The 21,243-nt window shown below is 41.5% G+C and overlaps 1 protein-coding gene across 4 annotated transcripts in view; it reads left to right on the forward strand.

Moving 5' to 3' along the window:
- The first annotated feature begins 1,517 nt into the window (after positions 1-1,517).
- PALLD (palladin, cytoskeletal associated protein) overlaps positions 1,518-21,243 on the forward strand; it is a 593,228-nt gene continuing 573,502 nt past the window's right edge. For all 4 annotated transcript variants that reach the window (XM_036763236.1, XM_036763233.1, XM_036763235.1 and 1 more), the window contains exon 1: positions 1,518-1,652. The gene's annotated coding sequence lies outside the window, so the exon portion shown is untranslated. The remainder of the gene's footprint in view (positions 1,653-21,243) is intronic.

Here is a 21,243-nt window from a genome sequence, read left to right on the forward strand (position 1 = left end):
TATTTATTAAGAGCTCATAGGAACCTTGGAGATCATAAACCCAATCCTTTTTTTCACAGAATAGGGAACTGAAGCCCAGAAAGCTGTGACTTTCCTACTATCATACAGCCAGGTCTGAAGCAGGATTCAAACCTGGGACTTCTTTACTCCAAGTCCAATATGTAAACGTGGAGAGATAATTCCACTAACATATCCCCTATCTGCTAGCTCTTATGCACTAGAATGCTTTTATGAAATTACTAACAGAATACTTGTAAGGCAGTTTGCACCTGTGGGGATGAATGCACAAATCACCTCTGAATAGTCTTTCTCTCTATAGCAATGTGACAGCTCTTATTAATTTACAATCTAGTTCTGTGGCATGTAAAAAAAAATTCCCACCCACATGGGTCAGGCTTGTGCTGTTAGTCATAGTATCCATAATGACTTAATTTTAGTTTCTGTCTACATAAATAAAATGAAATGGAAAATTATAAATTCAATTAATTCATCTGGATAACTGCCTCAGTTGTTTATGTAGAAAACAACTAAGTTCAAGCACCTCATAAAAGGGTAATGACATGTCTCACAAAATATTGTTCAGTGAGTTTGTTGACTACTTATCTGGCCCTTTAAAAGATGCATCTGTTACTCTTAGCACTCAGAAAGAGCCTTTAACTTGGAGTCAGAAGAGACCTCATTTTTAAACCTATTTCTAGCTCTTTCTCATATTGTGGCTTAAGGAAGTCACTCAACATCCCAGAGTCTTGGTTTGCTCATCTTGAAAATAGGGATAATAATGCCCCTCACTCTCCCCAAAATACCTATCATTTGCTCATGACCATTTCGAAGCCCAAATCTAACTGCTTCAGAGGGTTTTCTTAGGGGTTAAATGAGATAAGATAAATAAAGTGCTCCTGTAATCTTAAATGCTCATTTTTTCATATTTTCCTCAGGGTTTCTGGTCTTCTGGCTACAGATACAGTCATTCTTTACAGGAAGAGGCTATGCCAGGTTTCTAAGTTTTAATTTGATAAGAAGTCAGTGTTTTTTTAAAAGAAATCTGATTTACTAGTGTATGACAGATTATCACGTAAGTAAAAGAAAAAAATTCAAATTTGTCCTTTCCGAAGTAGCAGAGGAAAGCTGAGGGTTGAAAATGCTAAGATGACTGGGGTCCTTGTAAGGAGTCCATTTTCCCCCATTAACAAATTGCTTGCAGTGTCTTGCATTGATTAGGAACTCCATAAAAATGTGGTGGTAGTCGACTTTTAAGATTAGAATGTAAGAGCATATGTTTTAAATACTATCTTGATGGCAGCAGAGACCTTTTTTTCCTCCACCAATTGCCCTGAGTTTCTAAGAACTCTCAGAGCTCAGTTATTCAGAACTGCAAGCCTAAGGGCTCTGCTACTGGAATGCCAGATAGTGGCCCTCTGCTGAAACATGAGTTCAGTTACCAAATATAGAATGGGGAAGGGGGAGGTAAGAATGTCATATTCAAAGAGGACACTTGCAGCTTCAAGGCCACAGTTGCTCAAAACTCACTGCGGATCAAGCAAATTTTAACAAATAGGCAAGGCAAATTTCAGCTCTCCTAGGAAGAAAAGGAAAAAGCTCATCTGAAGTTTATCATAATTTTGGAGACTTCAAATTGGCCAACCATTGATAAGGTCTGTAATATATATATATATAGATAGATAGATAGATAGATAGATAGATAGATAGATAGATAGATATAAATGTATATATCTACAAATATATTAAACAATAGGGTAACATTTCAAGACTCATCCTGAGCAAGTGATAATTTAATACCACAGGTTTTCATAAGCTATGATATTTTAAAACATTCTTGCTTTTGCTTTGCCTTGGGGAGGGAGAGGGGCAAAGACAGTTTTTTATAGTTGTTGTTTTGGGGTGGGTGTTTTTTTACAATTTTCCTAAGACATAAAACCTATATCCTGTTTTTCTTTTCCTATTTGTGCTTTCTGAGGTTTATGATACTATTTTCTGTAATAATGCGGGCCATCCTATTCAATCATTTCATAGTTTTCAAAATTTCCCATACTGCTGCTTTACCCTTAAAAAAGACTTCCCATAGCAAATACATTAATGGTTCTCTCTTTAGTTCAGACTGTCTGTGGTCCATCTTTAAAAAAAAAAAACAAAGAAAATAACAGTTATTCCCCAAACTTTATTTAATAAGCTAAAAACAGATGGCTTATAATTGATATTGGTATATTTTCAGTGTCATTTAAAGTCGCTGGTTAGATGTTTGGTAATTGGTATAAATACCTCACTAGAGATCATTTAATCAGCTAAGCTGGGAATCTCTGTGCCATTTTTCTAAATATGTACTTATGTGAACTGTGCTTACATGCAGTTTAAAAAAATGCTCTACTACAGGAAGGCTACTGTATATTCTCTAGATTCCATTTGTGTTAAGCCATTACAGTACAATTCCATAATGAGTTATTTTAGGTTACATATTAAATTAATGCTTTATATCCTGCAAATGAGGTCAGCACAGAGTGGAGGCAGCAACATACAATGGAAAGAAACTGAGAAGAAAGAACTGAGTTCAAATCCCACTGCTGCCACTTATTTGTGGCTTTGGGCACATCACTTAATGTCTCTGGGCCTCAATTTCCTCATCTGCAAAATGGAAGTGAAGAGGGTTTGGGGTGAGGGGTGCTCTACACCCCAAAGTACCGACACACCGGGTCCTGATGAAAGAATTCGACTCAAGCTTTCTCAGCCAAGGGAAAAGATAAAGTTTATTAAGAGTTAGCCAAATGGGCCTGCCCCAAGAGATCCCACCCCTTGCGAGGCCTGTAAAGAAAGCGGGCCAGACCCATCTGAGCTAGATTGGATCTGACCACCTTCATGGAGGCAAGATGGAGATTATATACACAAAGATTGTGGGAGGGATTGAGGGGTGGTCTGGGGTTATGGAAATGACAGAAAATAAAGGGCTAGGGTAACAGAGCTAGGGTATAGATATTTTGATCAGGATTAAGGATGGGAAACAGGATTAAGGGTGGGAAACAGCTGGACAATAGAGGACTGGGCAAGGTAGGCATTTGGGCCTAATGGTTATAGCCTCAGACCAAGGCCAGATCAAGTGGGAAGATTCAAGGAGAGTTCAAGGGTTCAAGGGTTTCCCAGAGACTGTGCCCTCATTAGGAAGAGGTGTTATTAGATGATCTCAAAAATCTCTTCTAGTTCTAAATATAGCTGCTATGATTTCAAGTTCAAGTTATGTTTTATTATCTTTTGAAAGCCATTGTCATGTACCATGCTTGGGGAAAGAGCACAAGATTTGCAGTCATCTGTAAAATGAGGAGTTTGAACTAGATGTCTTCTGAAGTCCCTTTAAGCTCAAAAATCTGTACTCCGATATATATCCTAGTATAAAAGTGGTACTCCACACATAATCATCATAAAGACAAACCTGAACACTGGCCATAGGACAAAAGTAGGAGTGTATTGGAGCCAGCTTGTACTGTGATATTCTCAAGAGCCAATTGTGAAATTTTCAGTGTGAGCACTTAAAACTCAGAAGTCAGCAAATGCCACAAATCGGAGCTCGATTTATTGTTTTGTAGATTGTCCAGACTTAAGAAAGTGATGGAAAAAAAAAACCAATACTATATGTTTAACTTAAATTTGTGTTGTGCATACATTCCCTTTCTAGAGAGCCAGTTGTTAAACATTTACCAGCATGCAATGCATATACTAGTAAACATTTACGAGCACACACTGCATAAAATGTTTACATTAAAATTGTATCCTCCTTACTCTGAGTTCCTAACTTCCCATGAAATTCTGGAACCTGGTCTATATAACTACAACCACTCATATTATTGAGATCAACAAAATACTCTTGTCGGGCAAACTGAAGTAAAGGTAAAAGTGTTAGCCTGGATGATCCCGATTGGTGAATTCCAAGAGTTCAAAGGACGAATGAATCGTATCTGGAACTATAGACAAGACTGTAGAGAGATAATAATCAACCAAGATGATTAATAAGTCTAACAAGTGCTATTAAAAATTTAATTTTCATTCCTAGGACACCAAATAAGAGCAAATCTCTCAGCCTCTGCCATCCAGATGTACAATATATGATTCTCTAGCAGCATTCTCTTTGGGACTCAGCTTTATCACTGAAAGTGTAATGCTGAAACCAGATACACCATCCATCGTGTTCCTTTGTAGATTGGGATTACAGTGGACAGTCATAGATGCCATGAATTGTTACCACGTAAAACAGAGGAAAAGGGGGGAAATGATGCTCTTACCAAAAAATAAATCTGCCAGATTCTTTAAGCAATATCAAAGGAAATCTTAGAGGTTAAGACAATCTGTTTGGATGCCCCCTACTTCCTTTTTATGGGTTTGGGGAGAATATCAAAGGATATTGAGATAACCAAGTTCCACTAAGGAATTCCAGCTATCTCTCTCCACTTAACATTCTTATGCTGAACAAAGGCCAGTAAAGAAAATAAAGGTAATTAACATGCAGTTTAAAGTAGCTCTGATTACAATTTGGGGCTCTTTAAAGGTCAGAATAAGGAATGTAACAAATATTTTCCTAGTGAGTGTAGTGAGTACATAAAGGTACTGAAGGGTTCAGTAGATATTGTAAGATATTGACTCCAGTCTTACAGTGATTTCTCCATTAGCAGATTAATTATCTGTATTTTGGCTTTTTAGAAATGTTATTTTCCTTTTGTGTTTTGGGTTAGGTTTTTTTTTAAATATGGTCAACTACTTTGCTTAATTCTTCCACTTGCACATTTAAGATCTTAGTTTATGCTAATCCAGTTATGTCTTGGTCAAATCCTTTACTTCTGGGATGGGCAAAGAGAAAGAGAAGGGGCACAAAATAACATATGAAGAGATAAATTGGGTTGGTGCTTTGCATCAGTCTGAGAAGTGATGCCATATGTGGCCATCTTCCAGTGAAGAATAAGGAGATAGATACTGAGAAATAGGACAGGATGTGGAACAGATTTTAAGGCTAAAATTTCATTATTCAGTTAAATTTGTATAGTGAATTCTCAGAAGATCTGATAAATACATCCTAATGAAAATATAGGGGCATAGCCCAGTGCCAGTGTGATGAGGGTTTGGGGTGAGAGGTGCTCGACACCCCATAGTACCGACACACCGGGTCCTGCTGAAAGAATTCGACTCAAGCTTTCTCAGCCAAGGGAAAAGATAAAGTTTATTAAGAGTTAGCCAAATGGGCCTGCCCCAAGAGATCCCACCCCTTGCGATGCCTGTAAGGAAAGCGGGCCAGACCCATCTGAGCTAGATTGGATCTGACCAACCTCATGGAGGCAAAATGGAGATTATATACACAAAGATTGTGGGAGGGATTGAGGGGTGCTCTAGGGTGACCAGAGGAGGGGTCTAGGGAGGGACTTAAGGAGGAGTCTGAGGAGGAGCTTGAAGGGACTGGGATGAGGTCAGACTCCAGGGTGGGGGAAATAGCTGAAGGCTATATGGAAATGACAGACCATAAAGGGCTAGGGTAACAGAGCTAGGGTATAGATATTTTGATCAGGATTAAGGGTGGGAAACAGCTGGACAATAGAGGACTGGCCAAGGTAGGCATTTGGGCCTAATGGTTATAGCCTCAGACCAAGGCCAGATCAAGTGGGAAGATTCAAGGAGAGTTCAAGGGTTCAAGGGTTTCCCAGAGACTGTGCCCTCATCATTCCCCCCTCAAACAAATGGGACCCAAATTCTTTTGGGGTAAGGGACGAAGACCTCAGCTTCTGAAACTGCTTCCTGCTGGCAAGGGGTGTAGAGCTGGCTTGATGGGTCCAGTTGAAGGGGTCCACAGTCATCTGGAAGTTAATGGCTTACAGCCTGGAGGAGACAAACCTGGCAAGGAGGTTAAGCAAACAACAAAACAGACAGTACAGGAGTACAGAGAAAGGACAATATCCCTGGTGGGAATTAAAGATGACTATTTCATACCCAGCTCCCCTAATCACTTGTTCTGTGTACCACACTGCTTCGGGGTTCACAAGTGTGTAGCACATCCAAATTAGATCGAGGGTATCTAAGAGCAAGGTTTGTGGTTAGCCAGGCACTGGTGGCCCTCTGCTTCCTGGGTGCCCTGGCAAGTCAGAGCTTCTAGGGGCTAGTCTGCTAGAGGTTTAGAAGCTTCCTCAATTTGAATGGCTGTAGCAGTCAGAGAATTGTTTTGGAAAACAGGACTTGCGGTCAGGTCTTAAGGACTGGGTTAGGATTCCAAAAGCCTGATCTCTCCTTTCATCAGCAGAGTGAGTGAAAGGTTTTTCTAGATTAGGTAAAGCTAATGCTGGAGTGGTGGTCAACTTAGTTTTCAAAGTCCCAAAAACTTGTGGTGGATAGGGGCCCCACTCTAGAGGGAGTGAGTCAGGGCCTTGAGTGGCAATTAATGGTTGCAGTCCCTCCCAAGCCTTGGGCTTAATTGGATATTGAAGGCTATGGAGGGGAACTATGGCTGGGGTGGCAGAAGTAGCTTGCCCAGGAATTCCCTGATCCCAAACAATTGGCTCAACCCTCTCCCACACCTCTGAGGGAACATGGGGAGGTCTGGGAAAAAGAGGGAAAAGGGAGTTATGAGGTTTAACTAGAGAAAATTGGCTTCCCAATTTCACCATCAGGTCCCTTCCCAACAAGGGGACAGGGCCAGAGAAGGAGTGTTCAAACAACAGATCCTTGATGCCCATGACCCGATGGGTCGAGGGGCATGTGGGGCCAGAGCAACTAGTTAAAACAAGAGAACATAGCTGTGATAAAGTGGGTAACCTTACCTTCTGCTTTGATTTCGCCCAGGGCTCCGCGAGAGAGGTGGAGAAAGTGGGAGCACAGCCAAGTCCCAGGCTTTCCCCTCCTTCCGAGTCTTGAGAAGACTGGAGGACAAGGTACTGGGAGGAGGCTCTACCACTTTTCCAACCTCGGGGATAATCCTTCCTCCAATGTCCCTCCTGGTTACATGCTGGGCACGGTCCTGGAGGCCTGGATCCTGGGGGCTTCCTCCAGGGGGCCCCCTAGAGGGGCACTCCTTGGACCAGTGACCCTCCTTGTGGCATTGAAAGCAGGTTTCACCACTGCCCAAGCCAATGGGCTTCCAAGGAGGCTCCCTGGAGGGGCACTCCTTGGGTCTTTTCTTGGCCATGGCACCAGCCAAGAATTGAGCGTGTTCTCTGTCTCTAGCTCTTTCCCTGCATTTTCTTTCCTCTGCTGCAACCAGGTCTCTATTGTTGAAAACTCCAAAGGCCGTCTCCAGCAATTGGACCTGAGGTGTTTGGGGTCCCATGGCCAGTTTCTGCGGTTTCCTCCTAATATCTGGAGCAGACTGATTAATGAAATACATGCTAAGGATTGCTGCCCCTTCAAATTGTGGGGACAGATCCCTAGAACCCTCAGTAAACTTAGTGGGGTCTTCTGAGTATCTCCCCAGCTTCTCCTTAACCTGAATGATCTCTGAATTGGAGAATGGAATGTGTACCCTGATCGTCCCTGTAGAGGAAGAAGGCACTTCCCTCAGGGAAAAAAGCCTTGAGATTGCTGTGGAGACTGAGGCTTGGGGAGGGATATAGGAAGTCCCACTTCTTGTGAGGTAGGGACTGGGCAGTGCTGGCTGAACTAAATTGGACTGCAAGGCCAGGGGATCAGGCTGACAAGGGAGAAAATCAGTTGATACCTGAGGAGTGGTAGAGGTCAGAGGGGAAGATACCCCAGAGACCCAAGTGGGTGCTACCTCAGAGAGAGGGGCTAGGGGAGGAGATATTGCCATGGGACCAGGGCCCGAGGCTGGAACCTGAGTAGGGATTGCCTTGGGGGTAGGGCCCATGGTGATAGATGTTGCAGGGCCTGCAGTGGAGGCAGGCCATGAGGCCAAAACCGGAGTAGGGGTCCCTTCGGCTGGAAATTCCTTCCTCCTTAGTAAAGGAGAAGTTAGGAGTAATTGTCGGGAGACAAACAAAATAAAACAAGAAAACAAAATATGCAGAAGGTACCTGAAACTTTCCCAAATTCCCAGTGCTGAAACAATTGAAAGGATCTGGCACATGCTTCCGGATGGGGCATCCGTACATGTCCTTCATGCCTCAGAAGCCATGCTTAGGTTCATGGCCTCCGACATGACCACTGGACCGAGAACCACCTGATAGCGTCAGGATGAACGGGACAGGCTCCTAGCTGTCCGAACCACTGAGACCACTGGACCGAGAACCACCTGATAGCTTCAGGATGAATGGGACAGGCTCCTAGCTGTCTGACCCACTGAGACCACTGGACCGAGAACCGCCTGATAGCGTCAGGATGAACAGGACAGCCGCCCGGCTGTCCGACCCACTGAGACCACTGGACCGAGCTGTCCGACCCACTGGGACCTGCTGAGGTCAGACCCGAGAAGCACATCCAAAATGCTTGGAGAGCGAGGAGGGGGATTAGGAGAGGGGGAGGCTCACATACCTTCAGTCTTGGCTGGAGAAGAACTTGAGATTAGCAGTTCTTCCCGGTTCAGGGAACCATAAATGATGAGGGTTTGGGGTGAGAGGTGCTCGACACCCCAAAGTACCGACACACCGGGTCCTGCTGAAAGAATTCGACTCAAGCTTTCTCAGCCAAGGGAAAAGATAAAGTTTATTAAGAGTTAGCCAAATAGGCCTGCCCCAAGAGATCCCACCCCTTGTGACGCCTGTAAGGAAAGCGGGCCAGACCCATCTGAGCTAGATTGGATCTGACCAACCTCATGGAGGCAAAATGGAGATTATATACACAAAGATTGTGGGAGGAATTGAGGGGTGCTCTAGGGTGACTAGAGGAGGGGTCTAGGGAGGGACTTAAGGAGGAGTCTAAGGAGGAGCTTGAAGGGACTGGGATGAGGTCAGACTCCAGGGTGGGGGAAACAGCTGAAGGCTATATGGAAATGACAGACCATAAAGGGCTAGGGTAACAGAGCTAGGGTATAGATATTTTGATCAGGATTAAGGGTGGGAAACAGCTGGACAATAGAGGACTGGCCAAGGTAGGCATTTGGGCCTAATGGTTATAGCCTCAGGCCAAGGCCAGATCAAGTGGGAAGATTCAAGGAGAGTTCAAGGGTTCAAGGGGTTCCCAGAGACTGTGCCCTCATCAAGTGTAATAGATGTTTGGATTATCTACTGTTCAAAATAGTCCTGACTGTTTTGGTGGATGATTGAGATGGCCCTCTCCACTTATGGGGAATTCATCTCAGAGACCATAAGATCATTGATGTATAAATGGAGGGACCTCAGAGGTCATCTGGACCACCCTCTCATTTTACAATTGGGGGAAATGAAGATTAGGGTAGTTAAATTAGTTGCCCAAGATCAAATAGGTAGTGTCAGAGGTGGGATTTGAACCCTGTTCCTTTGAGTCTGATGTCAGCACTTTTTCCTTAATACCAAACTGCCCACAAATAGATCAATTAAGATAGATCAAGCTAATATTCTTTTTTACATGGACTTTTTCACTTCCTCACCCAGTCATATAGATGATAGAAAAAAAAGAGCTAAGGGTGGTAAGAGATACAGATCTATGCTCGCTCACTTTTTCTCTACTTTCTCCCCTTTTTCATCTTTCCATTTTCCTCCTCTCATGCCCTGAGATTCAATGACTTCTTTTTTCCCTTTCCCATGATTTCAGAGTGGGAGAAGTAAGGACTGGAAAAGGAGACAGTAGGCTAAACTGGGAAGTGATAAAGTCTACAGCCTTCCCAAGGATACCCTAGCTTAATCAGCCCCCACAAAGTAAATTGGCATGCAACCTGATGCCATCCATAACCTACTCCCTTGCTCTACATGGAGCTCTGCATCTCATGGCCCCAGCTGAATAAAGTATCATCATGGTAAGTTCCCAGAGTACATTACAAATATTCAAAACCTTGACCATCAAATTCAGAAATTGTCCATGTGTCTAAAATAAGCTTTTCAAATTGTAAAAGGGTGCTGTAGGTCCATGAATTATGTTTTTAATCATTGTAAATACAGATACACACACACATAAACACACACACACACACTCACCTATGGATACCTACACACACCTACACACCTGTATATACTACCCCTACACACACACACACACCCCTACACACATATACACACACACACACATACATACATACATACATACATACACATATACTTCCAGGAGAAGAGGCACAAGGCTTCACAGATTACTTCTCTTCCTAAAAGAACTTGGATCCCATAGCTTCAAGTGAGGAAACATATCCATTATCTAAACAGATGTTCTTAACCTGTAGCTTATGATTTTTTCAATGTTTTGATAATTATATTTAAATATAATTGGTTCCCTTTGTAATCCTATGCATTTTTTGCACAAAAAAATTATTGTGAGAAGGGTTCCATAGGTTTCACCAGGTTGCCAAAGGGGTCCATGGCACACAAAATGGTTAAGAAACTCTGCTCTGTGATATGTCTAACAGTTCAATTCAGTCAATGAACTGGGGAGCTAGAGAAGGCCCACAAAGGTACACAGAGTCGGAGCTAGAAAACAAGTTAGTTTGGGACAATGGGTCTTTTGGGAAGCAACATTCAAGAAACCATACTAAGAGAGGCAAAAAAACTTAAAACATATGGGCCCATACTACAGGGCCAGAGATAAAGGAGAATACAGGTGACATAGGCAATATTCCATCAAAGGTCAAATCTGCCAAATGGATCTGACTAGTTAGAATTTCAGTTCTGATAAATCAGCCAGAATGGAGATAACCTTACCACAAGAAAGAGGCAGAAACAGAGACAAAAAGAAAGAAAGAAAGAAAGAAAGAAAGAAAGGAAGTAAGGAAGAAAATGAAGAAAGAAAGAAAGAAAGAAAGAAAGAAAGAAAGAAAGAAAGAAAGAAAGGAAGGAAGGAAGGAAGGAAGAGAGAGAGAGAGAGAGAGAAAGAAAGAAAGGAAGGAAGGAAGGAAGGAAGGAAGGAAGGAAGGAAGGAAGGAAGGAAGGAAGGAAGGAGAAGAAAAGGAAAGAAAAGAAGAGAAAAGAAAAGAAAAAAGCATTTGTTTAGCACCCACTGGGTGCCAGGCACTATGCTAAGCACTTTACAGATCTGATCCTGACAACCCTTGGAAATAGTTACCATTATTATCCCAACTCTATAGTTGAGGAAACTGAGACAAAGAGAAGTTAGGTGACTTGCCCAGCATCACACAGCCAGTACCTGAGGCCATATTTGATCTCAGATCTCCCCAACCCCAGATCACAGTTTCACCTACCTGCCTAGAGACAGAGAGACAGAGGCAGAGAAACAGGCAGAGGGAGACAGAGAAACAGAGACAGTGACCAAGAAACAGAAAGAAAGCTGAATTCAGGGACCTCAGCATGGATATCTCCAGGTAAAGGAAGGGTGAAGGAGGAACTAAAACCTAGAACCTGAATGAGAGGTTGATTTGGGATCCATTTCTGGGGTTAAAGGATCAAGAGCGACTCTCCCAGGCCTTCTAGAGTGAAATATCCCAATATAAGGGGAAAAGGAGGGGAAGGGTTGTAGGAAGAGAATTGTTTGCCTAAAACTCAGACTTTTCAACCCACAGTTGAGAGCCAGAGAAGCAGATTATGTAGGGCTGAGACCCAGCAGCTAGGCTAGTCAGAACCACAGTTTGAGTATTTGACCTAAGTGACTCTCAAGACCAAGAACAAAACTAAAAGTATAAGAAGGGGAGGACTAATGTCTCATAGTACGTGCATAGGACCTTCATTATGAGGGAAGGAGTAATAGAAGGGAGGAAACCCTATGATGTTCTCCTAAATGGGTCCTTGGTAATAGGGCACTCCATGAAAACTAGGGGAAGAGGTGGCAGTGAAAACTTAGTAGATGACACTATCGAGCAGGGGTTTGTACTAATTGCTTTGGAAAAGAAGAGGTTCAGGGAGGGAGGGGTGATTCTGAAACAGCCCCTTGATTTGAAGACAGAGAACCTGGATCTCAGTCCTGGCTTCCATGCTTATTATCTCTATGACTGTGGGCAACTCACTTTAGGTCTTATAAAGTAAGGAGTTTAGACTAGAGGACATCTAACTAAATCTATGATCCTATGGTCATGGGGTCTTAAATTCCTCATACCTAAAAAAAAGTAAAAATAAAAGAACTGGTTATATTAGGTGAGCTCTAGGCTCACTTCCATCTCTGAACTCTATGATGCTTTAAGAACATTCAGGGTAAAATGGGGTGGCCCCCCATTCTCCAGGTCCAGGCCACTTGACAACAGGCCATCCTATATTTAGGTAATGCTCAAAGTGAGAAATAAAAACCACCATATGCTCAGAGCTTTCCAGGCTGCCTGGCACATCCAATGTGCTGACAGTAGGAAATCCCTACTGACATCATAAGCCATCTGTGTCTTCTGGGCTCTGCTGGAATGAAGATAATTGGACATGCCCACATCAAGTCTCACCTCCTCCAGGAAACTTTCCCTTTTACTAACCCTGTCCTTCCCTCCTGTTGAATCCTCTAACTATACAATGGAACTTTACTGTACTATGGGGTGCAGTACTTGGTTGTCCTCTGCCAGGTACTCTTCTTTCATTGCTTCATCTTGTTCTCTCCAATGAGATCACGAGCATCCAAAACTGCAAGGGCCAAATCTTCTACTTCTTTTGTATCTCCAACAATGTGCCTAGTACAGTGCTAGATACCTAATAGGTGCTTAGTAGCTACTGGTTGTTGTACTTCATTCTTAAAGAGGACTAAAATGACACCACTATGTTAGAATCAAGTCATAGCATGTCCAACTATATAAGCTCAGAATTCTCTACCACAGGTCAGCCACAAATAGTCCATGTGAACAGTTAGGGTAGATTCTCTAAACTTATGCATCTCACATTTCTTTTGAGCCATTTCAGTTCTGCTTTGCTTATATAGCCTACTAGTGGAGTCTATGCTGATGTGGCAATATTGACCTTGGAGTTTAAAGGCTTGGGTACAAATCTTGGCTCTTCCAATTACTAGCTGTATGACCTCAGAGAAAGAGGCACAGAGAAGGAAGGAAGGAAGGAAGGAAGGAAGGAAGGAAGGAAGGAAGGAAGGAAGGAAGGAAGGAAGGAAAGAAGGAAGGAAGGGAGGGAGGGAGGAAGGAAAGAAGGAAGGAAGCAGCATTTATTTCACTTCCACCAGGTGCCAGGCACTGTGTACTTTACAGATATTATTACAGATATTATTTCATCTGATCTTCACAACCCTGAGAAATAGAATTATTATCTCTACTATGCATTTGAGGAAACTAAGACAAAGAGAAGTTAGATGACTTGCCCAGCATCACACAGCCAGTACCTGAGGCCATATTTGATCTCAGATCTCCCTGACTCCAGATTGCAGTTTCACCTACCTGCCTAGAGACAGACAGACAGAGTCAGGGAAGCAGACAAAGGGGGAGAGGTCCTTTGGTTTCCTCATCAATAAAATGAAAGGGCTATACTAGATGACCTCTAAGGGGCCTTCCAGATACTACGTATAGGATCTGTTTTTTTTCCCATAGTGCAATATAAAGAGGACTATATTTGAATTTGGAGAATCTGGGTTGAAACCTAAGCTCCAATCCAACACAATACCCATTTATTAAGTATCTCATATATGCAAGGTATTGGGAAAGTTTTTTCTTCGAACCTGTGATTTAATCTGTGTAGGCAACTCTTCAGTGAGGATGCTCCTTCTGTCAGTGCAGATGGGCAACTATCTGTAGTTTAAGATCACTTAAGAGTTACCCACGTCATTGAAAAATTAAGTGACTTGCTCAGATTCACAAAGTCAGTATGTGCCAAAGATAGGGACTTGAAGCCAGGTAATACTGATCCCTAGGCCGGCTCTCTCTACTACATCAGATCACTTCTAAATGATAAGGATGTGGGCCTTCACATGCAACTCTCCTTAACACAACATAGTTCCTTCTCTCTAGGAGATTGCATTCTACAGTTTCATCACCTATAAAATGATAAGGTTAGACATGATGACCTCTAAGGTCCCTTCCATATAATCCTAGGACTAAGTAGAAGGACAGGAGAGACTCCCTTTGATGCATATTTAATAGAATTTTCTCTAAAATGGTAGCAACAATAAAAAAGGGGGTGGGGTAGAGGAGGTAATATGGTGAAGTGGAAAGAACGTTAGATTAGAACTTTGAAGACCTAGGTTTTTAGTCTCACATGTTTCTCTTACTATCTTGTCATCACCATTCACTTATTCTACCTGGGCCTTGACCCCACCCTCTGTAAAATAAGGGAGATGGACAAAAAAATCTTTGAAGTCACTTCTAGTCCCCAAATTTTGTGATTCTCCGTCACCAGGCACGACTCATGATTTCAAGTAGATCAGTTTAGGCAAGACTAATTTTTCCTTATTTTCTCTTTGACCTTTTTCACTCAAAAATAGTTTTCCCAATAATATACCTATAGCAAAATAGTCTGAGAGGAGGAACCCACTAATTTCAAGATATGAATTAGAGTTAGAAAAGAAGTCATTTCCTTTAATAATATCCAGGGTACCCCAAAGTCTTAGTAGCATTTTATGCATTAATATCATTATGAACATTTAAAATGACACTAAGACTTTGGGAACATTGTGGATATGTCAGAATTTGTAGCAAATTCTATAGCCAAATTGTCTTTGATAATATTGTTTAGTAGAAAGGGAATTCAAGAGTTGGCAAATAAAGTGGGGAAGGAAGCAAATGAGCATCTATTAAGCACCTATTATGTGCCAGATAGTGAGCTAAATACTTTACAAATATTATCCCATTTGATCTTTACAACAATTCTGTGAGGTAGGTACTGTTTTATTCCCATTTTACAGTTGAGGAAATTGAGGTGAATAAGTTAGGTGACTTGCCAAGGTCTGAGGTCAGATTTTAACTCAGGTCTTGCTAACTCCAGGCTAAGCACTCAACCCAAGCTGCTAGATGAGTTGAAGAAACAGTATTAAAATTAATAAGCAAGGAAGATATGTAAGCAAGAGAATTGAATAAAGGGAGTGGCAATGTGAGTTAAAACTGGAAATCATTTTTGGCTCCTGATAAACCAAAATGCATATAATCTCCCTGCATGTAACTGAAAATTGACTGCAAGACTATAATATCTCGGAATATTTTCCAAACATTTCAAACTTGACATATGCAACCCATTCTATATTACAATGGTTTATCTTTTTCCCCCAATGGCAATTTAATAAGATTAAAAGGGAAACCCTGGCTGGATGTTTGGGAGACAGAGGAAGTATTTAATCACTGTCATGAAGTCTTTACTTTAGAGTATAATTACAACAATGATAAAATGGATCATTCTATGGCATGCCAAATTAATTCAGTTCAATTAATATTGTATTAAGTGCCTACTATATGCAGAGCATCACGGTAGGTGCTGAAGTGGTAGAGATTAGGGTTCAAGGTTTAGGCAAAAGACAATCCCTGCCCTCATGGTCATTCCATATGGAATGGAGCTAAGGTCCAAATGCAGACAATTATTACATGACAAAAGAAAGGAAGGGAACAAATATTTATTAAGTGACTGCTCTGTGCCAAACACTGTAATAAGAGCTTCACAAATGCTATCTCATTGGATCCTCACAACAACCTAGGAGGTGGTTGCTAATATGATCCCCATTTTACAGTTGAAGAAACTGATTGAGGTTGCCCAGGGTGGCACACCTAGTAAGTGGCTGATTTTGGACTCTGGTCTTCCTGACTCCATTCCCAGCACTCTATGCACTGATAAGTACATTAGAAAGATACAAAATGAAGTGCCAGATGAGTTCTGAGGGGGGAAGGTGGTTACTAGTCAAGATAATCCAAAAAGGTTTCACAGAGGAGAGAGCATTTGAATTGGGCTTTAAAGGATAGGTCTGAATCTAGAACATTCCAGGGAAAAGAAAAAAGGCAACTAAGGCAGAATCTTGCAAATTCATTGAAGGACAGAGAACAGTTGGGTTTTGTTTGAGTGAATCACATAAAACAGAGGCCTTCCCCATCATACAACAGCTATGTAAGGAATTTTATACCAGTAGGATATACATTTTTAGAAAGGATACAAGCCATAAAAGCTGAGATTTATATAGCACTTTACATACATTATCTCATTTGAGCCTTGTTACACCCTTATGAGGTATCGATTTCTCTTTTCCTATTTTAGATAAAGAAGCAGGTCTTGCACAGAGTCACACAGTCAGCAAGTATGGGAGGCAGGATTTGAACTCCAAGATGTCAACCTCAAATCCAGCACTCTACCTACTATGCTGTGCTATCTCAACAAAAGAAGTTAAAAAATTGATCAGGGTTCTCTAATCATAATAATACCATTAATAACAGCTAACATTGTATAATGCTTACTATATGTGCCAGGCACTGGCATTATTAACTCATTCTATGCTCACCACACTAAGAGGAAGGCACTATTATTATCCCCATTTTACAGACAAAGAAACTGGGGTAAATAGAGGTTAAGTGATTTGCCCAGGGTCACACAGCTAGTAGGTGTCTGAAGCTGGATTTGAATTTAAGTACTCCTGACTCCAGATCCAGCACTATATTGAGTGCACCACGTAAAAGAGACAACCAAACAGCAATGTCTGAAAATAGAGCGCTCATCTTCTATGTTCTAAAAATAGGTTTAAGGGAACAAGCCACCTAAGAAAAGGTTCTCTCAGGGTGATGAATAATAGTTATTATTATTGTTGATTCATATTGCCAAAAGGAGTGCTGAGTTTGAGTAAATAGAAAGTGTTTAATTGACAGAATTCCATCAGAAATGATTGTTTACAGAGACTGGGAGATATCTGCATGGCTAGCAGCCCAATGCCTCCACCAGCACCAACCCAGTATGTTTACAGGGGCTCATTTTTCAATGAATGTTTGGTCTGGGTGATGCCAAAGGGATCATTTCCAAATCTTGGATTTTGTGAATCTGAGAAGGACTTAATGAAATATTTCTCCTTTACAGATCCATCATTATTCCCACTTAGTCTAATTCCTTGGGATTAAATCATTGTCCAGCAAAAGTTACCAATTAAGATGCAAAGATAAATGCTATTAATAGCCATTAATACATTAGTACTAATTATCTTATCAGATCATTATCAGAGAAAAGCACTGGAGAAAAGAACAAAGGACAAATCATTAGTGTGAGGGAAATGGAAAGGGTGTTAACTTAGGAGTTGAAAGTCCTGGGTTCTAGTCTAGCTGTGGGACCTTCCCAAATTTAATTCTCCTCTCTTAAAGGAGAATTTCCTTATCTGCAAAATGAGAAGGCTGAACTAGGTTCATTCCTACTTCAACAACTTTATGGCAGTTGTTCTTAACCTGAGATCCATGAATTTGTTGTTGTTTTTAATAATGGCATTTCAGCATAATTAGTTTCCTTTGTAATCATATATTTTTTTCTTTTGTGCATTTAAAAGCATTATTCTGGGGAGTCCATAGGCTTCACCAGACTCTCAAAGGAGCCCATCATACACACACACACACACACACACACACACACACCAAAAAAAGGTTACAAACACTTACTCAAGAATTAATAGTGGTGGGGGGAAAGGAAAGGTTTGAGAGTGCATTCTTTGAGTAGTTTCTCATCCTCACCCCCATAGAGATGCAAAAAAATTTTTTTTAATCAGTTAAGGGAAAGTATGTGCTATCTATGTGGGAATGGTCACCAAAACTAGAAAATAGAGAGGGAAAGTGGAGGGGAGGCGGGGAGGTGGAAGAGGGGAAGGTTGAAAAGAAAAATTTCCCTTATCACACAACTCAGTCTAGGAAGCTTCACCTTAACATCCCTCCTTGAAGACATTTGGAATACTGTGTTCCAACCACATTCTAGGAAAAATGTTGACAAGCTGGAAGGCATCCAGAGAGCAGAGTGATTAGACTGGTGAGCGGCCTAGTTGCTATCCTATATGAAAGTTAGCTGAAGGAACCAGGCATGTTTAATTTGGAGGAGAAAAGACTTAGGGTGAGGTCTATGTATTTTAAAGGCTTATCCTATGGAAGGAGTCAATTGTTTTACTTAGCCACAGATTAGGTGTGACCGTGAGCAAGTCACTTGATCTTCTGATCCTCAATTTCCTCATCTGTAAAAGAAAAGGGTTGACTCAATGGCCTCTAAAGTGTCTCCCAGTTTAAGTCTATGATGCTATGATCCTATAAGTTGCGGAGAGAATGATTTAGGCTTGATATCAGGAGAAAAAAACCTCAGCAATTCAGGTTGTCCTACAGTGAAATGAGTCGCATTGGAAGATAGTGGGCTCCCCTCCAGCGGTAGTTAAATGCCCCCATGTCAAGGATGTTGAAGAGAGGATTCCAATTCAGGTATGAGTTGGAGTATATAACCCCTGAGGTCCTCTGCCTGTATTGTTGTATATTATAATGGTACTTACTTAAAACTAAAACAGCCTAATGCTTTTACAATTTGTAAAATTGTAAACTCTAGAGACTCCAGCTGGGTCTCCTTGTGCACTTTATTTTCCCATTCTCCAGTACCACCACAGACTGACCAAAAGCTCTATAACCATTTCAGCATGAAACCTCAGGGAAATAATTGAAACTTTTCCAGTAGTACTTTGCTCCTATCATGACTGTCTTTTAAGCTTTGGTTTTGAGTGACAGGGAAATCCATAAAGCATAGTTTTCCAGTGATGCTGGACACATCTGGGAAACACACGCCTACTCCATTCAATGGAATGAACATTCCCCACTACAATATGTACAAGTTTCAGCAACAATAACTAGGCTATAAATTGAACCTGTACCTTATAAATTTTAGAACTGTGATTTTTTTTTGGCTGCAAAAGCAGTTTGTAAATGGTATTTAATCCTGACAACTGGATTCTGTAAAGCTCCTCTCAAAATACAAAGTATAATTTAATAAGTTGTGAGGTAGCCTGCCTGTGGCTATTAGCACTCACATTAAAAAAAAAAGTTTGAAAATATTTGCCTTCTGAAAGTTAATTTTAAGTTCCCTGGAATCATAAATTCTTAGCACTTAGAGGAATATTGAACATCATCTCATCTAGCTAGGAAAACCAAAGGCCAAATGAGTTAAGTGATTTGCCCAAGGTCACTTGAATACTTAAAAAGATCTATGATTGGGGGCAGAGCCAAGATGGCGGCAGGAAAGCAGGGACTTGCCTAAAGCTCTCCCCCAGGACCCTCCAAACACCTATTAAAAATAGCTCTGAACAAATTTTAGAACTGCAGAACCCATGAAATAGCAGAGGGAAGCATGGTTCCAGGCCAGGACAGCCTGGATGGTCACTGGGTAAGGTCTATCACTCATGGAGCTGGGAGCTGAGCGGAGCAGAACCCAACGCAGGCTGTGCCTGGACCAACCACACCAGGAGCCGAGCGGAACAGGTCCTAGTGCCCTGAATAATGGAGCTGTGGCAGTTACAAGACTTCTCAACCCACAAACACCAAAGACAACAGAGAAGGTTAGTGGAAAAAGCTACTGGGAGAGAGTGAAAGGAGTTCGCAGTTCATCCACCTCCCCAGGGGGCAGCGGAGGTGGTGCAGCTACAGAACTACAGCTGCAGTTGCTTCCGGCCCTAGGTCCATCTGGTGGGAGGAATTAAGTGGCGGATCAGAGTGGGAGCGCACAGCCTGCTTAGATCTGAGTCAGGTCTGGGTTGGTGGTTCTTAGGGGAGGAGGAGCACTGGTGTGGCAGAGCTTGCTGTGTAGAAATAGCTCTAAAAACAACAGCACAGCCCCTCAAGTTTGGGACAAAGTGCTCTGTACTCTACAAGAAGTCATACCCCCGTGGAAAACTCAAGGGTCAAGTAGTTGGCTGGGAACATGGCCAGGCAGCAAAAACAGACTCAGATTCAGACTCAGACTTTGGAATCTTTCTTTGGTGACAAAGAAGACCAAAACATACAGCCAGAAGAAGTCAACAAAGTCAAAGAGCCTACATCAAGAGCCTCCAAGAAAAACATGAACCGGTCTCAGGCCATGGAAGAGCTCAAAAAGGATTTGGAAAAGCAAGTTAGAAAAGTAGAGGAAAAATTGGGAAGGGAAATGAGGATGATGCAAGAACACCATGAAAAATAAGTCAATAACTTATACTGAAGAAAATAACACCTTAACAAATAGACTAACTCGGGGCAGCTAGGTAGCGCAGTGAGTAGAGCACCAGCCCTGGAGTCAGGAGGACCTGAGTTCAAATTCGGCCTCAGACACTTGACACATGTACTAGCTGTGTGACCTTGGGCAAGTCACTTAACCTCGATTGCCCTGCCAAAAAGCAAAAATAAAAATAAAAATAAAAAAATAGACTAACTCAAATGGCAAAAGAGCTCCAAAAAGCCAATGAGAAGAATGACTTGAAAGGTAGAATTAGCCAAATGGAAAAGGAGGTCCAAAAGACCACTGAAGAAAATACTACCTTAAAAATGAGATTGAAGCAAGTGGATGCTAGTGACTTTATGAGAAATCAAGATATTTTAAACAGAACCAAAGGAATGAAAAAATGGAAGACAATGTGAAATATCTCATTGGAAAAAACACTGACATGAAAAATAGATCAAGGAGAGATAATTTAAAAATTATTGGACTAACTGAAAGCCATGATCAAAAAAAGAGCCTAGATATCATCTTTCAAGAAATTATCAAGGAGAACTGCCCTGATATTCTAGAGCCAGGGGGTAAAATAGAAATTGAAAGCATCCACCAATTGCCTCCTGAAAAAGATTCCCAAAAGAAAACTCCTAAGAATCTTGTCACCAAATTCCAGAGTTTCCAGGTCAAGGAGAAAATACTACTAGCAGCCAGAAAGAAATAATTTGAGTATGGTGGAAACACAATCATATGATATCAATATGATATTCTGGAGGTCAATGGAGCTAGGATTAAAACCAAGAATCACCTACCCAGCAAAACTGAGTATAATGGTCCAAGGCAAAATATGGATTTGCAGTAAAATAGAGGATTTTCAAGCTTTCTCAGTGAAAACACCAGAGCTGAATAGAAAATTTCACTTTCAAACACAAGAATCAAGAGAAGCATGAAAAGGTAAACAAGAAAGAGAAATCATAAGGGACTCACTAAAGTTGAAGTATTTTCTTTACATTCCTACATGGAAAGATGATGTATGTAATTCATGAGACCTCAGTATTAGGGTAGATGAAGGGAATATACATATGTACACATAGACAGAGGGCACAGGGTGAGTTGAATATGAATGGATGATATCTAAAAAAAACAAAATCAAATTAAGGGATGAGAGAGGAATATA

The sequence above is a fragment of the Trichosurus vulpecula genome, chromosome 6 (genome assembly GCF_011100635.1).
Source record: "Trichosurus vulpecula isolate mTriVul1 chromosome 6, mTriVul1.pri, whole genome shotgun sequence".
NCBI classification, from domain to species: domain Eukaryota; kingdom Metazoa; phylum Chordata; class Mammalia; order Diprotodontia; family Phalangeridae; genus Trichosurus; species Trichosurus vulpecula.